At 36.5% G+C, this 20,542-nt stretch overlaps 1 long non-coding RNA gene and 1 pseudogene across 1 annotated transcript; one reads left to right on the top strand and one right to left on the bottom strand.

Moving 5' to 3' along the window:
• The first annotated feature begins 1,898 nt into the window (after nt 1–1,898).
• LOC133311739 (uncharacterized) lies at nt 1,899–14,801 on the top strand (annotated as a pseudogene).
• On the bottom strand, nt 6,940–9,622 carry LOC133311733 (uncharacterized). The gene is made up of 3 exons (XR_009751586.1): nt 9,350–9,622; nt 8,343–8,431; nt 6,940–7,244 (listed from the first exon to the last, which is right to left on the bottom strand). It is a non-coding gene; the product is annotated as an uncharacterized LOC133311733 (long non-coding RNA).
• Nucleotides 14,802–20,542: the final 5,741 nt, after the last annotated feature.

Raw genomic sequence — 20,542 nt, 5'->3', positions numbered from 1 at the left:
ACTTTTCAATATTAACCAATAATTATTTCTGCGTGTAAATCTCAAAAAATTAAGTGAAATCAAAAAATAAAAATCACTTAATTCAAATTCTCGAACCAAAAGGTATGATCTTAAGAAATTTTAGAGTAAATTTGAGCCATGTAATCGATTACACGACTCATGCATGATTTATGTAATCGATTACATCAACCAATCATCAATCATCAATCAAATAGAGACAGATTAATATTAAGTTTTAGTGATATGTTAAAAATTTTAAATAGTATAAAAACAGGATATTTTCATAATTTTTATTTTAAAAAGAGACAAAAAGGTAAAAAAAAAAAGAAAAGATCTTAACTTTATTTCGGAAAAGCTTGCAATTGCGACAAAATAACTCCTCACCTAGTAGGTTACGAGACGGGTGGTTGTTCCTAACCCACACACATATTACTTTCTGTTGTTCAGGACCACCCACACGCCAGGGGGCATTGAAAATAATGAATTGAAAGTTTTTTTTTTTAATCATAATTAGTGACTAAATATATTTTTAACTATATATCCCAAAAAAAAGTGTTTTCCAATTAAATGGAATAAAAAAGAAATTTTGGATTGTTTGGTGCCGAAGCATATGCGGATTCGCTAAATAAAAAGAACTATGATTCAGAGTAATGGCAATTCATAATATTATTTTTATTTAATTAAAAATAATTAAATAAACTGGGGTTTATAATGTCCTTAAATAGACAATAAAAACCCAAATAATAAAAATTAAGAAACTGTCCTTAGGGAAATAAACAAATTAAAAAATTAAATAGAAAATAATTAAAAATTTCATAAAAATAATTTTGAAAGCCCAAAAAATATTAGTGCTCGTGCAACCTCGCGACCGATTCGTAGAGCCTGATCAAGTGTGAGGAAATACTTACCCAGATTCTTCAAATTGGCTTTAGTTCAAATTTATTGGCATCGTGAGTGAGATTAATTAAACTTTCATAAATTTATTTAAGATTATTATAAAAAAGCATGTTTGTATTGGACCAATTGCAGCATTGCAGTTGCAACTTATAACTAAAACAAAGAAAGGAAAAGAAAGGCGGCTTTATTTCTCATTAGAGTTAAGGCAACAGCTTCTAGGAAGAGTCAAGGTGTTCTGGCAGAACTTAAATTTTCACTTTAATATGTGAATATATGGCAGTTGATTGTCACTGTTAGAGAGATGAATTATGTGGTATCCACTGTTTGTGGTATTGAGATATATTATTATGCTGATAGAGCTTACACGTGTATTATACTCTGTATGTCAGTTTGTTAGTCCGTTGTAAGTAACTTAGTTAGGTTTTGGGGTGGTGTATTCCAAGGTTCTTATTACATGGTATCAGAGCTTGATCCTCACCGTCTCCCACTTTAAAGTAGAATTAAAATAAAAAAACACAAAAGGTACACCAAAAATGGGGCCTGTGCATTGTCCACCCTTCAAGTTCAGTGGGCTCTCGTATGAGGGGACGTGTTGAGATATATAGTCCCACATTGATTGTATGTGCAACTAATGTGGAGTTTATAAGGCTTCGAGCACTTCCACCCTTTGAGCTAATTTTTGGAGTGGTGTATCTCAATGTTCGTGGAATACTATTTTCTTTTCTTTTTTTATTAATCTCAGTTTGTGTTATTAACATTTTAATTTTCATTACTTCATTTTGAGATAATTTAGATTTGATAATTTTTTTTTGCCTTTTGAGAGGCAAACTACGGAGAAAAAAAGAAAAATTGTTGCCAGAGTAATAATCAACCTATTATTAATTGGGACTAGATTTTTTGTATCATATTGACACCAGCTCCCAAAATGTAGTTAACATACGAAAGGCATAGTCATAAGTCTAATGACATGATAATCCAAATAGACGGCTTCATGCAAAAAGTCATCAATTCATCTACAGACTTTTCTGAATCCTTGAATTGTACAATAACTCACAAATTAGAAGGAAAAATATATCATTGAAGAGATCTAAAATCCACCATTATGATAACAGGAAGCACACACGTCTCTGCAACAATGGTATTCATTAGCCACGCAAATTTGTTATCAATTTTGATGATATTTTGTTGCCTATGTTTAGACTGTTGTACTGCCATAGACACCATCACTTCATCTCAATATATCAACGACCCTGAAACTCTAAGCTCTAATAGTAGCAACTTCACTTTAGGATTTTTAAGCCTTGGAAATTCTGCAAATCGCTACGTGGGAATTTGGTACATGTCCAAATCCAGTGTCATATGGGTAGCTAACAGAAACCAACCACTCATGGATTCTTCCGGTAGTTTCACAATATCCGAGGATGGCAATCTTGTGGTCTTGAATGGAACAGAACAGGTGATTTGGTCATCAAATGTATCCAATATTGGAAACAATTCTAGTTCCCAACTTTCAGATTCTGGAAACCTTGTCCTTCTTGATAGTACGGGAAAGAAAGTATGGGAGAGTTTTCAGCATCCTACGGATACATGGCTGCCAAACATGAAAATAACAAACAACAGAAGAACTGGTGAGAAAGTTCAGCTTACATCATGGAAAAGCCCCTCTGATCCATCCATTGGAAACTTCTCTCTCAGTCTTGAAACCCTTAGTGTTCCAGAAGGATTAATCCGTAAGGATTCTAGCACATACTGGCGCAGTGGTCCTTGGAATAATCAGGTCTTTATTGGGATTCCTCGGATGAATTCTTCATATCTTAATGGATTCAGCCTAGGGAAAGAAGGGGATGACACTTTTTACCTCACTTATTCTTTTGCAAATGAATCTTTTTTGGACGTGTTAGTCTTGAACTGGCAAGGAAAATTTGAGCAAAAATACTGGGTTGAGGAGAAGAAGGAATGGCAAGTTAGATGGAAAGCTCAAACATCTGAGTGTGATGTTTATGGTATATGTGGGGCATTTGGAATCTGTAGTTCAGAGAGTTCACCAATATGCAGCTGTTTGGGAGGGTTTGAGCCAAGTAATAGAGATGAATGGAATAGACAAAACTGGACAAATGGATGTGTAAGGAGGACAGCTTTACAGTGTGAAAGTGCCAAAAGTCAAAATGGGAGTGTAAACAGCAAAGGGGATGGATTTCAGAAACTACAGATGATGAAAGTTCCGGACTTTGAGTACACGTCTGTTGATTTTATACCAGAAGACACATGCGGAAGCCAGTGCTTGAAGAATTGCACTTGCATTGCGTATGCATACGATGCTGGGATTGGTTGTATGTTTTGGAGTGGAAATCTCATTGACATACAACACTTCTCAACCGGAGGCATTGACCTATATATTCGTCTAGCCAATTCTGAACTTGGTGTTAGTGGTATGGTGATTGTTTTCATCTGTCCAATACTTTTCTTTACCTTGAACCTATCTCTGGGGTTTGGACTAACACTCTTGTTTTTTTTCCTGTGCTTTTTCTTCTCTGAAATACAGATGAAAAGAAAGATGCCACAGCCATCATCATTCCTGTTACAGTAATAATAGGATTGGTCATAATTGTCACCTGTGCATATTTCTTGTGGAGACATTTGGGTAATAAATTGTTTTGTCAATTTGTATTTATTTATTTTTTTTTAATTTTATTTGTACTTGCCCCCCAGCCTTGTAAATAAGTTCTTTTGTTACATTTATAAAACTTAGTTCTAACAGTATAGAAACATCCCCAAACGAAAATTTCATCAATTAAGCCTTGTTTAGCTATTGTCTGTACTCTCTTTTATGTGTTCCCACTTTTGAGATATTTCTAAGTCTCTTACTCCTGCTAAATAAGGTCGCTATATTTTAATGAAGCAGCTAGAAAAAGGAAGAGAGAAGGATTCTCTCTGTTCAATAGAGGTCAAGCAACAATTGCAAATAAAAGTGAAAAGAAAATTGGAGAACCGTCAGAAGCTGAACTCTACGAGCTATTGCTATTTGATACTGAAAAGCTTGCATTTGCTACAGACAACTTCCACTCGTGCAACAAACTTGGGCAGGGTGGTTTTGGTCCAGTATACAAGGTAAATTCACTCGTTAATCATATATTAGGCCATTGTTTTTACTTTTTAATGGTGTTTCTCAATATCATCTTCTAGGGGAAACTGCCAGATGGCCAGGAAATAGCAGTCAAAAGACTTTCTAGAGCATCTGGACAAGGACTAGAAGAATTCATGAATGAGGTTGTGGTGATTTCAAAGCTTCAACATCGCAATCTAGTAAGACTTCTTGGCTGCTGCAGAGAAGGGGATGAAAGGATGTTAATCTATGAGTATATGCCAAATAAAAGTTTGGACACATTTGTCTTCGGTTAGTTCTTTGGATTCTCTGTTTCTTAAGGTTGTATATAAAAAAGTTTTTAAGGTTGTTCTCATAACGTGCATAATAGGAAGGAAAAATAAACATATGGTTTCCACCTCTGCAGATCCACCTAAGCAGAAATTTCTAGACTGGATTAAACGATTCAGCATAATAGAAGGAATAGCTAGAGGTTTGCTTTATCTTCATAGAGATTCTAGACTAAGAATCATTCATAGAGATCTGAAACCAAGTAATATATTGCTGGATGAGGAGCTGAATCCAAAAATATCAGACTTTGGTTTGGCCAGAATATTTGGAGGGCGTGGAGATGAAGCTAATACTAGAAGAGTTGTTGGGACGTAGTAAGTATCCGTTCACGTTTGGCCAATATTTTTGTAGTTTTAAATTATCTTAGAGTTTAAATTGTCTCACATTTTAGGCTTGGTTGTTGTTGTTGTCATAAATTGTTTCACATTTTATTGCAGTGGCTATATGGCACCTGAATATGCCATGGAAGGACTGTTTTCGGAGAAATCAGATGTCTTTAGTTTTGGTGTATTGTTACTAGAGATTGTCAGTGGAAGAAGAAACTCTAGCTTTTATAACAATGAGCAGTCTCTGAGTCTTTTAGCATATGTAAGTTTCCACTTTCATTGCCTTCCTCAACTACAAGAACTCCATTGCTTTTTAATTTTGCTGATGCAACTCTTGATTTCCAAATTTGTTATGACTATGCTCGTGTTTCTTTAAATTCTTTTAGGCGTGGAAACTATGGAATGAAGAGAATATTGTGGTATCTTTAATAGATCCAGATATATATGACCCTGTCCGTGAGAAGGATATGTTGAGGTGCGTACACATAGGACTTCTGTGTGTGCAAGAAAGTGCAAGAGACAGGCCTACAATGGCCACTGTAATTTCTATGCTTAACAGTGAGATTGTGAATCTTCCTCCCCCAAGTCAGCCTGCATTCATCCTGAGGCAGAATATGTTAAATTCATCGTCCTCTGAAGAATGTCATGGATTGCTTTCAAACAACCATGTCAGTATTACAGATATCCAAGCCAGATAAAGAAACTGTAAGCTCTGGAAAAGGTTTCTTTAGGCAGTGAAGATGAGGCCAACACTTAAAGGGTGTTTTTTTTTTCCAGGTACAAGATAATTATCACAAGCTGAGAGCTACGTATGACAAGTTAATTGGATGCCTAACATAATAAATACACTAGCTTTATGATTATGGCATTGATATGCTATTTGCAGATAAGTGTGTTGTCTTCAGCTCTGAATATTTGTTGGTAGAAATAATTATTGGTACAAAATTATTGGTTTGTATGCGTACCTATTTGTTGTTTTCTTACTTTATCATAAAATCCACTTATTATTGCTGATTCAATGAGTGGCTGGTAGATTGATCCCTGATAAAATTAGATGATTGATTATAACATAAATAGATTATTGATTATCTTGATTCAAATTAAAACCCAAGTATTAAAATAAAAATAAAAATTTCTATGCATAACCAAATTCGTTAAAGCTTGAATTAATCAAAAGAATTTGCAGACGCCCAATGGGATTGAATGAGCCGATTTGTTCAGTTTCATAAGGAAGCTATAAAAATTCAGGCCCAGCCCATGGCCATTCCGAGTCTGGAATCTGGATGTCACATGTTCAAGGCCTAAATGTGCACCAAGGCCCAAGACAATGCTGCACCTAACTACAATACACGGACACGTTGTTTTTTTTTTTTTTTTTTTTTTTTGTAAATTTATGTGTCCGACACCGACACGTTTCGACATGCGTCCGACACGCGGTCAACGCTTCGATACGAGTTTCTGACACGCGGTCAACTTTTTTCGACATGCAACCAAAGCTTCAACACGCATCCGATATTTTTTTTGTACGGTCAATATTTTATTTTATTAACTAAAAATGAAAAATTAATTTATAAGTCAATTTTTTTTCTGTTATGAAATTTGATATAAAAAATCAACAAGGTATAAAAAATTACTTTTGCTTAATATTTATGTTATGGAATTTGAATATTTGATTGATTATATGACTTATTATGAACTGTTTTATGTATTAAATATGAATTATATTATATATATTAAAAATATTATTTAATATCAAAATGTGTCTTAACGTGTCAAAATATGACATTTTTTAGGATTAACGTGTTGGCGTATCGTATTATATCATATCTTGTATCCCGTATCGATATCGGTGCATCATAGGCAGCTAACAAATTCTACATAAATCCATCCACTTTCAAAATCTCAATTATTAGGCATGCCACCACACCACGATGCCAAATTTGTCATTGTTCATGAAACAATAGCTTTGCTAGTTTACTTACTCGTTTTTTTATCCTAACCATGTAACATCCCCGTCTCGAGCCGGTTCAATTAACATACATATGATACAAACAGAAACAGCGGAAGACTTAACTTACGAAAATACGAACTAACTTTTTCTTTTTCTTTAATCCTTTTTCACATGACATATCACATTGCATACTTCTTCTAATTTAATTCTTATTTTACGGAGACGAAAATCGGACAGAGTAACCTCTGTAAATCGGACAACTGGGGATTTTCAAATCCCACACTCAAGAGTTCCTGATAGACAGTTTAAACAATATATATTTCCAGAAGTACCAGTCATGCAAATATACTCAGATACCCATCTATGGGCGCATGCTGAACTTGGCTCCGTGCCACAAATCTGATAGCATGCAATCCAATACATAACATAACTGAATACTACATAGTCATATCATCATGCCTGAATACATAAATGTACATGTATCGAATATGAACACTATGCAACAATACATCTTTTCCAAAAATACGTCTAAAACAAATAGTAGCATCCGACCACCCAGAACTCCACATCCTCATACTAGTACCTCTAGCCACGGTTAGTGTCCTTGTCCCATGAGGCTCTTCAATTAACTGTGTTCCTGAAATCATATCCCCAAACGGGGTTAGAGACGAATCTCTAGTAAACTCCAGGTTTATGGAAAACCCTCCATACCCTGGGCTCACTTCCTGCATGACAGTCAGACACATAATATACAAAACATCATATAAGCAATTATCATAACTGAACAAAGCATATATACATATCTTATCAAAGACAAACGCAGTCATTCCCAAGGGATGACCCCAAGCGAAAATCAACACACGTAACAAATATAAAACAAAAATCATCACAATACTCACATCAGAACAAAACGTGTTATATCAAGGATGTACGCAATCGTTCCCAAGGGATGACCCCAAGCGGAAATCAACGTACGTAACAAATATCAAATACAAAATCATCATACATATCCCATAAAACATGTCATATAATCAAATATCATAACTAAACAAAACATATACACATATCTTATCAGAAACGTACGCAGATATTCCCAAGGAAGGACCCCAAGCGGAAATCAACGCACGTGTTCCCAAGGGAGGACCCCAAGCGGAACCAGAACATATCAGAGGCGTACGCAGTCATTCCCAAGCGGAAATCAACGCACGTGTTCCCGAGGGAGGACCCCAAAGCGGAACCAGAACATATCAGAGGCGTACGCAGTCATTCCCAAGGGAGGACCCCAAGCGAAAATCAACGCACGTGTTCCCGAGGGAGGACCCCAAAGCGGAACCAGAACATATCAGAGGCGTACGCAGTCATTCCCAAGGGAGGACCCCAAGCGGAAATCAACGCACGTGTTCCCGAGGGAGGACCCCAAAGCGGAACCAGAACATATCAGAGGCGTACACCATCAGTCCCGAGGGAGGACCCCAAAGCGAACATCCGGGTACTATACAATCAATGGCCAGATATTGTTACAGAAATCATATTACAGAAGTCATATCATAACAAAACATATCATATTAACACATATCAAAGTAAATACATCAAAACAAAACATATCATATTATCATATAGCTCTATATGAATGCATCTATATCATATATCTCATACATATCATACATCCTGACCACAGTCCGTACACTATGGCGGAACACAAAGTAGGAGCGAACCCCATAAACATAGAGCTTACCTCTTTGAGCTTTACAATCTGCTTACTTGAAGAACAAGCTACTTATCATACTCCACGAGAATCCAAACGTTCACAGTCCCTAGGTACACCTAGAGAAGGAATTCAACATAAAACTCAATAAAATGATATAATGCCATGTAAATATACAAGACACACACTTTATTGTTTATTTTCTTTTTACTTAATCATATTAAGTCATGAGTGGGTGGTTCTTTGTTCAACAAATCCCCACAAAATTCCATATATTCACTTAGTCTTAGGATAGTCCCAAAAGGCCTTTAGAACACTCATTACTCCTCTTAGCACCTAAAAGCCTATTTCTCCCAATTTAAGGCCGAATGCCCATTACAAAGGAGTTATAAGATTTATCTTTGTCTAGTGCCTAAACCCAAGCTTAGCCACCTATATAAATTATTTTACGCATATAAGTGTCCTCACTTTGCGAAACAATATCTCCGAACATACACCTCATTTGAAAATGGCCAAAACTCATTTTAAGGCCATACAAAGGAGCTACCTTATTTTCTTTTTTATTTCACCAAAGCGAAGGTCCATACACCTTAGAATATCATTCCACGCATAAAAGTATGCTCGCTTTGTAAAACAGTAACTCATAGCACATACTTCCTTTGAAAATGGCTAAGAGGCACATAAAGGAAATCATGCCAACTTCATGATTTCAATGCTTTACTCCATCAAATTCAAGCTTATCACACACCTCTAATCAAAGATTCGTTAATTGATATATACGACACTGTTCATCTCTACAATACTATTCATGTATGCGTCACTATTCACGTATACGACACTATTCAAAAATACGGTATTTTTAATTTTCCAAAATACATTTTCACCGTTAAAATTCTCATCTAAACACTTTTCTCAACATGAGCTAAACCTGAATTAAGCTCTAACATGCTCAATCAATCCAAATTTTTAAAATGAAAACCTATATTCAATCTTTCTCAAAACTCAAAGAAAACAAAGATTTCTTAACATGAACTTACCTAGAATGAAGGGAGAAGCTTGCTTCAAGCTCCCATGGCTTCAAGCTCCATCAAAACCCATATTTTCCATGAAATTCGAATTCTTTGGGGGAGAAGATCTCTCCCTACAGTGAACCCCACTCAGAAATACTGGTACCAATAGATTCCTCTCGAAATTTCTCACAGGTTTGGCTTTGGAACGGAGTGATTTGGAGGTCTCTAGCTCAAGTTATGAATTTTGGAAGAATTTTAATCAAAATCTCCATTTTCATTTTCTTTCCTTCGTTCTCTCTGTCTCGCGTCCGTAAAGAGAAGGGAACAGTGACTCCCTGGAGTCACTTATATAAATTCATTATACTAGCGGGTATAAGCTCATCTATCTACACACCTCCATTCATTACCAAACTTTAACCAATAGACTAGAATATTTTTCTAGTCACGTTTCTATTTTTACTTTCACTTTTAGATAACTTTATTTATCCGCATTTTTTACCTCTTAACTGTCATTTTAACTCATTTTTCACCAAAAGTGACTTTATTTCTTTGTAATTATCCTTCAATATTAAATCCATAATAAATGTGAGGGTCATTATACCTTTGCTGTTTGTAATGATGTCAATAATCTATGGTGTAGAATCCAGCGTAACCTCAGTCAATAAATGCGGTTTCTTTCGCATGATATTTTGGACAAATTTCTACACATCTTCTTAAGAAGAAAAAAAAAAAAAAGTGGTATTCTAGAATTTGCCCTTGTTTTTCTTAAAATAGTGCGTTCCGCCGGCCATAGATAATTTCCGCTTGCCATAATTATTAAGAAAGTCAAAGACAATGAACTAAATAAAATAATTAAAATATTTGGAAGTAACAACCTTGCGTGATTAATTGATTATTTAGTCCTTAGAAGTAAATAAAAATTCAGACTAGTACTTCTTAATGATTTTTCCTTGTTCCTTGGCGCAAAAGCAGGAGGGCAAGCAAGGAATTGACTTGATTTGTCCATTTGCTTAGGGTGGAATCGACGTGGTTTCAAGCTATGGACCAGCTGGCTGTCGAAAAATAATAATGAATCCCACCACTACCCTTTCATCGTCAGACTGTGAACACTGATGAGAGTCAACTAATAAATACAAGGAATAACTCGCATGTATGGTCAAAATAATGATTTAACATAACGTATACTGACTATATTCTAACTACTAAATTTTTTTATTATTAATTTATTATCCATCACATTATTGTTGTGGAACATTTGGTAGAGGAGAAAAAATTTTTTATCTGAAAATCTCGATTTTCAAAAATATAATTTTTTCATTCAGTTTATGATAATATCTGATAATTTAAAATTTAGAAAAATTCAGTTTCTCAAAAATCTTTTTTTTTTTTGAGGTTACAAGGAATTGAATACAACACTCTACACTAACACACTCCTAACACACACCCCACACCACTAGGCTAACCCTAGTGGTATTTTCCCCGAAAATCTTGAAGAATGATCTACCAGAAAATGAATGTTACAAAGTTTTTGAAAAGAGAGAAAATATTAATTTAATGAGAATTAGATAGGTAGTAAGTTGATAGTGAAATTTTTTGGTAATGAGAATATCCCTCCTCGTAACCATTAAGTGAAAATTTTAATGCTTTAATATTTCTATATTGAACATAAGTAAGTTATTTACATTTATTTTCAAATGATGTCGTTTTGAGTTGAAAGATTAAAAAATTATAAAAAAAGATTATTATAATCCTGAAATAAACTACAATTACAAAAATACCTCAATTTCCGTACTAAAACAACGTTATTTTTGGACTCAATATAGATAAACTAACTCAAATTTTAATCTATACCCCCTTTTTATAGTTATTTACAAATTTAAAAATTTTGTTTTTTATGACGCGAAAATTCATGGCAATACATATTCCAATAACAATTTAGATTGAGTCACGGAATAAATTAATTTTTGACAGTAGCATACCTCAATAAGGCAAGGCATCAACTTTAGCAAATACTAAATTCACAGTTCTGCAGATAAAAGTATGGGATTCAGAAGTCATACTATCTTGATAAATGCTTTGCTTGTATTTTCCATCATTTTTCTGGGTTTGAGCTCTGCCAGGGATACCATTACATCATCTCAATTCATCAGAGACCCAGAGACAATAACCTCAAGTGACAGTGTCTTCCAACTAGGATTTTTCAGCACTCTAAACTCAACAGACCGCTATGCAGGAATCTGGTATCTCTCTGACTCCAACGTCATATGGATAGCTAACAGAAACCAACCACTCACTGATTCTTCTGGGGTTTTGAAAATCTCTGAAGATGGCAATCTTGTCTTACTAAATGGAAAAAATCATGTAATTTGGTCGTCAGGTTCGTCAAACACTGCAACCAATTCAACAGCTCAACTTTTACGTTCTGGGGATCTTGTTCTGCTAGATGACATCACTGGACAAACCATATGGCAGAGTTTCCAACATCCTTGTGATTCTGCAGTGCCAACGATGAGAATCAGTGCTAACAGAGTCACAGGTGAGAAAACACGGTTTATATCAAGGAAAAGTGCTTCTGATCCTTCTACTGGGTACTTTTCTGCAACTCTTGAACGTTTGGATGCTCCAGAAGTGTTTTTATGGATTAATGAAACTCGCCCATATTGGAGGACTGGTCCATGGAATGGTAGGATCTTTATTGGGTCTCCATTGATGTCAACTGGGTATCTATATGGATGGAGTGTGGGATATGAAGGGAATGAAACTGTGTATCTAACTTACAGTTTTGCTGATCAATCTGCATTTGGAATCCTTTCCTTGAATGTACAAGGCAAGCTTCAATTGGTAAGATATTACAACAGAAAGAAAGTGTTGACTCTGGTGTTGGAAAACACTGATTGTGATGTTTATGGTGTATGTGGGGCATTTGGAAGCTGTAATGTGCAGAGTTCACCAATCTGCAGTTGTTTGAGTGGATATGAACCCATGAATTCAGAGGAGTGGAATAGGCAAAATTGGACTAGTGGGTGTGTGAGAAAGGAACCACTCAAGTGTGAGAGGTCGAAAAATGGAAGTGGAGATGCCCAAGAAGATAAATTTTTGAAACTTCAAACGATGAAAGTTCCAGACTTCTCAGTGAGGTTAGATGTTGAGGAAGGTCAATGTGGAACCCTGTGCTTGAAGAATTGCTCTTGTTTGGCATATGCATATGATGCTGGCATTGGCTGCTTGTATTGGAGTGGACACTTAATTGACTTACAAAAATTCTCAAGTGCAGGAGTTGATCTCTACATCCGTCTTGCCTATTCGGAATATCAATCCAGTATGCTGTTTTATTGTTCTATGTCTTATGTTTGACCTTATGAAATTAGAATCTATTCTTCCAATTTATTGTTTATCATCCTGAGGCTGGTTCAATTTTCTTTTAAAATTTTATTAGTAAATGCACAAAGTCAAAAGCATGCGGATAAAAGAAGAGGCAAGAGATTAATCATTGCAATTGCAGTGGCAACCGGAATGATTACCTTGGCCATCTGTTCATGTCTAGCCATTTGTATATATCGTTCGCGGAAAGGAACTGCTAAAAATTCAGGTAATCAAGCCATAATAGCGTTTGTTAAACTTATATTTCAGAAGGACGAATAGTGCTTATTTTCGTTATATGTGCTTCTAACTTTGATGCTAACCGCTTAATACAAACAATTTAGAACATCATTGAATTCAGTAGCTTCAAGATTATAGATTATTGGTAAATGATTCTAGGTATTTGTCATGTGTGGGGTTTGTTATTCTTTCATATAAAGTAGAGATGGGAAGAAAAGAGTTGTTATTTTATTCTTTTTGAAAAAAACTAATTCATTTGGAGCAAAGAAAGTGATATTGCTCAATGTAAACTGAACACATCCAGAAAGTCAGAGTCAAAGAGTGATTGGGGTGGAAAAACAAGCTAAACTGGATGAGCTACCGTTATTTGATTTTGAAGTGGTTGAAACTGCTACAAACAACTTTCACTTAGCTAATACCCTTGGAAGGGGCGGTTTTGGTCCAGTGTATAAGGTAATACTTTGTCTGATGACATTCATGTCTTTCATATCACATATTTATAACACTCTTAATTTAATTTTGTTCAATTTCTTCAAGGGATTATTGCCAGATGGTCTGGAAATTGCAGTGAAAAGACTCTCCAGAGCATCTGGACAAGGGCTAGAAGAATTCATGAATGAGGTGGTGGTGATTTCTAAGCTTCAACATCGCAATCTTGTGAGACTTCTTGGATGCTGTATTGAAGGAGACGAAAAGATGTTGATCTATGAGTTCATGCCAAATAAAAGTTTGGATGCATTTATCTTTGGTTAGTTTATATATCTATATATTTAGCATTCAGGTCATTCAAAAATAGCAAAAAGAAATATGAACAATTTATTTTAATTCCAATTTAGCTTTCTGTAAGCATACTATTTCAGTGGCTGAAATGACTATGCATGTATTACCCTCTATAAGGTTTACATGTGAATGTTACTCTAATTTTTTTCTTTTTGCAGATCCATTGCAGCGGAGACTTCTAGACTGGACAAAACGTTTTAATATAATTGAAGGAATTGCTCGGGGCATACTTTACCTTCATAGAGATTCTAGATTAAGAATTATACATAGAGATCTAAAGGCAAGTAATATCTTACTTGATGCAGAGATGAATCCAAAAATATCAGACTTTGGTTTGGCTAGAATATATAGAGGCGAAGATGAAGTTAATACCAAAAGGGTTGTTGGCACGTAGTAAGTATGCCTTATTGTACTTGGTTTTTTTAGCATATTGTGTGCTCTTGGAATTAGCTTTTTTATGTGAACTAAATAAATGCAGTGGCTATATGTCCCCTGAATATGCAATGGAAGGATTATTTTCGGAGAAATCAGATGTGTACAGCTTTGGAGTTTTGTTACTAGAGATTGTTAGTGGAAAAAGAAACACTAGCTTTCGTAACGATGAAGAATCTCTAAGCCTCATAGGATTTGTAAGTCTCTTCCCACCTCATAGCCTTTCTTATTTACCTAGGCTTTGTTAATTTGCTAATAGTTCCATTTAACTTACATGTTCTATGCTGCTTTTACTTAGGCGTGGAAGCTATGGAATGAAGACAACATTAGGTCTTTGATAGATCCAGAGATATCTGCTTCAGGTTCTGAGGATCATATATTGAGGTGCATCCACATAGCATTTTTATGTGTGCAAGAAGTTGCAAAAACAAGACCTACTATGACTACTGTAGTCTTGATGCTTAATAGTGAGATTTTTAAGCTCCCTCCTCCTAAGCAAGTTGGATTCGTACACAAGCAAAATTCATCAAGTTTAGAGTCTTCAGAGGAAAACCAGCATAAATCCAACAACAATGTAACTCTTACTGAGATCCAAGGCAGATAGCAATGTGGAATCATTTTCACTGTAATATTTGCTGTCATTCTATGTGCTGAATATATTAAATAGAGGATTATTCGGTTATACTTATATACTAAAAGTCCAGAAAATTAATTCCGCTTTTATTGTAAAAAGTGTTTTCTGCCACACACGTTATATTTCCGAAAATATATTGTGTAATAATCTCTTGACAAGCATTATTTCTCTACCACCAGAAAAATAATGGCTTCTGTACTTCAAATTGGGTTTTCTGTACTTCAAATATAAAAGCAGCTTTTTAATGGTGGCATTTAATAAAAATAAAAAGTAGCGCTAAGCAGGATAGATTAAGGATATGCTAAGAACAAGTGAAAAGAGGGTTGGTGAAAAATCTAGAATAAAAATCACTTTATGGTTTTGGGAAAAAAAAAAATCAAATGACAATGGATCAAATCTAAAAAAAGAAAAGAAAAATTAAGTGGTCAAAATTGGCGATTCAATGTAAGATGAAAACTAAAAAGTCAAAATCGTGCTATATTTATATGTAAATTTTCATGCAACATATTTTTAAATTGATTTAATGTTTCCGTTTTCATTATGAAGTTTTTTTTTTGCCACCAAACACATGAGAGATTTCAAGTTATACAAGAGAAATTGGTGGAGTCATGATCCCACCAACCCTATTGATTTTGAGATAAACACAGAAGGGACTGTGCAGTTCGGATCCTAGCTTGAAGATATTGACTCTGGAGTTCTATGCTAATGCATGGACCCAAAAAACTGATATTGCCCTTCGAGAGTATATGACCTCTGTGCGGGGCAAGTGTTTTTTCTATGATGCCTAATCACTATAGAGGGTCTTTAAGACCAGGTTTCTTGGCACGCGTTGTTGCAAGATTTCGGAGACTGAAGACGAAACTTTTCCCCATCGCACTTTCTATGGTGATTTACTTCTATTGGCGAAGTTTCGGTACACGTTCAGCGTATATATTTTGTTGCCCTCTACACATCATCATGATATAACATTCCACGGCTGTACTTCTCTGCCGTATCATGGATAGGGAGGATATTGACATCTGCATTTTGCTGGCTGATTCACTTTATGAGACAGCTCATATGCGTTCATCGCATGCCGCCCTAGACTATAATTCTTTGATCCAGGCTTTATGTCTGAGAGCTGGGGTGATTGGCCCAGTGAATAGCGAGACCATCAGTCAGCAAGTTATGAGTGATATTGCTTCTTACTTACCTCTCCTGCCACGAGTAGAGGATGACCTAGATGCGCGAGGGATTGCTGCTGCTGGTGCCCGTTGACCAGCTAGAGGAAAATCTTTTTTTCCTTTTTCCTCTTCTTTCTTTGGTTGTTCTTCATCTTCTATTTCTTCTTCGATTTGTTCTTCTTGGAAAAAAAAAATTTGACGTATAAACCATGGTTCTGATATTAATGGCTTTTTGATTCATTCATACAAATACTGATGTTTGCTTATTGATTTGCATTGTATTACTGGTTTGCTGTTTGCGACTGACTTGATTATTGGATTAATGTGCTGATTATTTTATTCTAGATTTTTCAAAAATGCAAATCTGGGAATAATTTATGCTCTTCATGTTTTATCTTATCACTAATTTGAGAATTTTTCTTATTTTCAGGATGGCACCTAAGATGAGAGTCACGAGAAAGCGTGCTAGAGCTTCCTCCAGCGGGACAACACCTATGGAGGAGCTATTCCTCAGCATTGAGCATCATGAGAGATTTGTGTCCCTGCTGAGCAGGCAAGTTATATAGGAGAAGTTGGTGGCGTCATGACCCCACCAACCCTATTGATTCTGAGATACAACACGAATGGGTGGGACTGTGTAGTTCGGGTCCCAGCTTGAGGACATTGACTCTGGAGTTCTATGATATTTCCCATCGAGAGTATATAACCTCTGTGTGCGATAAGCATTTTTTTATGATGCTCAGTCACTGCAAAGGGTCCTTAAGACCGAATTTCATGGCACCATGCATTGTCGTTATCTGGCCCTAGTGCAGGATTTCGGGATCCCATTATCTGATGAGAGAGTACAGGAAGTTGGTGACCTACTTAGGCATATTTTGGAGGTGACCGTCGTACCTAGCACAAAGTGGAAGAAGACTAATGGCACATAGTGGCATGGGATTGAAGACAAGACTTTGCCCCATCGCATTTTCTATGGTGATTTACTTTCAGTGGAGAAGTTTTGGTATACGTCCGACGTATGTATTTTGCTTTCCTCCACACATCATCGTGATATAACATTCCATGGGCTACACTTCTCTGTTGTGTCATAGATAGGGAGGATATTGACATCTGCACCTTTATGGCTAATTCACTTTATGAGACAGCTCATATACGTTCATCGCGAGCCGCCCTAGACTATAGTTCCTTGATCCAAGCTTTATCTCTGAGAGCTGGGGTGATTGGCCTTGTGAACAACGAGACCATCAGCCAACGTGTTACTATTGATATTGCTTCTTACTTACCTCTCCTGCCACAAGTAGAAGATGACCTAGATGCCCTAGGGATTGCTGGTGCTGGTGCCCGTAGATCAGCTAGAGGAAAATATTTTTTTTCCTTTTTCCTCTTCTTTCTCTAGTTGTTCTTCATCTTATATTTCTTCTTCGATTTGTTCTTCTTGAAAAAAAATAATTGACGTATCAGTGCTTCATTCATACACCATGGTTCTTATATTAATGATGGCTTTCTGATTCATTCAAACAAATACTAATGGTTGCATATTGATTTGCACTGGCCTACTGGTTTGCTGTTTGCGACTAACTTGATTATTGGATTAATGTTCTGAATATTTTATTCAAGATTTTTCAAAAATGAAAATCTGGGAAGGATTTGTGCTCTTCATATTTTTTGGACGTATCAGTGCTTCATACATACACCAATGACTTTCTGATTCATTCATACAAATACTGATGTTTTCTTATTGATTTGCACTGAATTACTGGTTTGCTGTTTGCGACTGAATTGATTATTGGATTAATGTGCTTATTATTTTATTCTAGATTTTTCAAAAATGCAAATCTGGGAATAATTTGTGCTCTTCATGTTTTATCGTATTAGTGATTTGGAAAATTTTCTTATTTTCAAGATGGCACCTAAGATGATAGTCACGAGGAAGCGTGCTAAAGCTTCCTCCAGCGGGACAACACCTATTGAGGAGCTATTCCTCAGCATTGAGCAACATGAGAGATTTATGTGGCTGCTGAGCAGGCAAGTTATAAAGGAGAAGTTGGTGGCCTCATGATCCCACCAACCCTATTGATTTTGAGATACAACGCGAATGGGTGAGACTGTGCAGTTCGGGTCCCAACTTGAGGATATTGACTCTGGAGTTCTATGCTAATGCTTGGAGCCAAAAAGTTGATATTGCCCATCGAGAGGATATGACCTCTGTGCGGGGCAAGCGTTTTTCCTATGATGCCCAGTCAATGCAGAGGGTCCTTAAAATCGGGATTCATGGCACCATACGTTGTCGCTAACAAGCCCTAGTGCCGGATTTCGGGCTCCTATTATCTCGTAAGATGGTACAAGCAGTTGATGACCTACTTAGGCGTATTTTGGAGGTGACCGTCGTACCTGGCACAAAGTGGAAGAGGGATGAAGGTACAGAGTGGCATGAGACTGAAGACGAGACTTTGCGCCATCGCACTTTATATAATGATTTATTTCTAGTGGCGAAGTTTTGGTATACTTTCAGCTTAACATATATATTTTGCTTTCCTCTACACATCATCATGATGTAACATTGCACAGGCTGCTCTTTTCGGCTGTATCATAGATAGAGAGGATATTGACATCTGCACCTTGCTGGCTGATTCACTTTATGAGACAATTCTTATGCGTTCATCGCGCGCCGCCCTAGACCATAGTTCTTTGATCCAGGCTTTATGTCTGAGAGCTGGGGTGATTTGTCCTGTGAACAGCGAGACCATCAACCAGCGGGTTGCGATTGATATTGCTTCTTACTTACATCTCCTGCCACGAGTAGAGGATGACCCAGATGCCCGAGGGACTGTTGCTGCTGGTGCCCATTGACCAGCTAGAGGAAAATCTTTTTTTCCTTTTTTCTCTTCTTTCTCTGGTTGTTCTTCATCTTCTATTTCTTCTTCGATTTGTTCTTTTTGGAAAAAAAAATTTGGACGTATCGGTGCTTCAGACATACACCATGGTTATGATGGCACCTAAGATGAGAGTCACGAGGAAGCTATTCCTCAGCACTGAGCATCATGAGAGATTTGTGTCCCTGCTGAGCAGGCAAATTATACAGGAAAGTTGGTGGAGTAATGACCCCCACCAACCCAATTGATTCTGAGATACAACGCGGATTGGAGGAACTGTGCAGTTCGGGTCCCAGCTTGAGGACATTGACTCTGGAGTTCTATGCTAATGCATGGACCCAAAAAGCTGATATTGCCCTTCGAGAGTATATGACCTCTGTGTGGGGCAAGCGTTTTTCCTATGATGCCCAGTCACTGCAGAGGTCCTTAAGATCGGGTTTCATGGCACCATGTATTATCGCTATCAGGCCCTAGTGCAGGATTTCGGGCTTCCATTATCTGTTGAGAGGGCACATGCAGTTGGTGACCTACTTAGGCGTATTTTGGAGGTGACCGTTGTACCTGGCACAAAGTGGAAGAGGACTGATGGCACTTAGTGGCATAAGACTGAAGATGAGACTTTGACCCTTCGCATTTTCTATGGTGATTTACTTCCAGTGACAAAGTTTTGATATACGTCCAGTATATATTTTTCTTTCCTCTACACAAATATCAGGATGGCACCTAGGATGAGAGTCACGAGGAAGCGTGTTAGAGCTTCTTCCATCGAGACAACACCTACTGAGGAACTATTCCTCAGCATTGAGCATCACGAGAGATTTGTATCCCTGCTGAGTACGCAAGTTATACAGGAAAAGTTGGGGGAGTCATGACTTCACCAACCTTATTGATTCTGAGATACAACGCGAATGGGAGGGACTGTGCAGTTCGGGTCCCATCTTGAGGACATTGACTCTGGAGTTCTTTATTACTTTTGCCTTTTAGTATTATGTTCCATTTTAAGTTTCAGCCGCTTCTGACATTGACAATATTTTCACCAATCCTGCAGTAGTTACAAGGTGTGTGGCACTTTTGAAGCGATATCTCCTAAGGTTTGTTGCCATTTATTTGAATAAGTGGATATTCAATAGTTTGATAGCTTTGTATCTTTGAGACATTGTCTTTCTCTTTTCCATTCTAATTTCATAGAATTGCATGTTACTTCAATGAGGACTTATTTCAATAATGTTTTTTTACACTTTTCACCCTCCATTCTTTAACTTAATATGTAATACCAAAATGAAGAGAGTATTGGTAAGTATCTTCTCATCTGTGCCAAATAGCCATCAGTATATCTTCTGTTTGCATGCTTTGCTTGGTTGCTATTAGCTAAACTATGTGCTGACATTGAGCTTCTTTCTACTCCTAGAGCAATAATTTGTTGGAAGAATATTATTTGCTTTACCAATCTTACACAAAGAATAATGACGCATACTTGTTGTCAATACATTTGATTAAACAACAATGATGCTCAGTAGTTGATGATTAAAGACACCACAAAAATTGCTGGGACATGATTTTGTCTTTGTGCTTCGTTACATTCTACTGTGCAATTGATATGCCTACAACATATATATATGATTTTAGGGAAAAATATTTATCCTTTTAAATGACATAACTTATATCCTTTCACTCTCACAAAGAGGTGAGACTCACACCTTTATTTTTTTGTCAACTCTCTCTCTTTCTTTATCTATCT

Source organism: Gastrolobium bilobum, unplaced genomic scaffold (genome assembly GCF_033153095.1).
Source record: "Gastrolobium bilobum isolate Gb01-03AN ecotype WA unplaced genomic scaffold, APGP_CSIRO_Gbil_v1 utg16495, whole genome shotgun sequence".
Taxonomy (NCBI): Eukaryota; Viridiplantae; Streptophyta; class Magnoliopsida; order Fabales; family Fabaceae; genus Gastrolobium; species Gastrolobium bilobum.
This window is presented reverse-complemented; position numbering and strand designations above follow the sequence as displayed.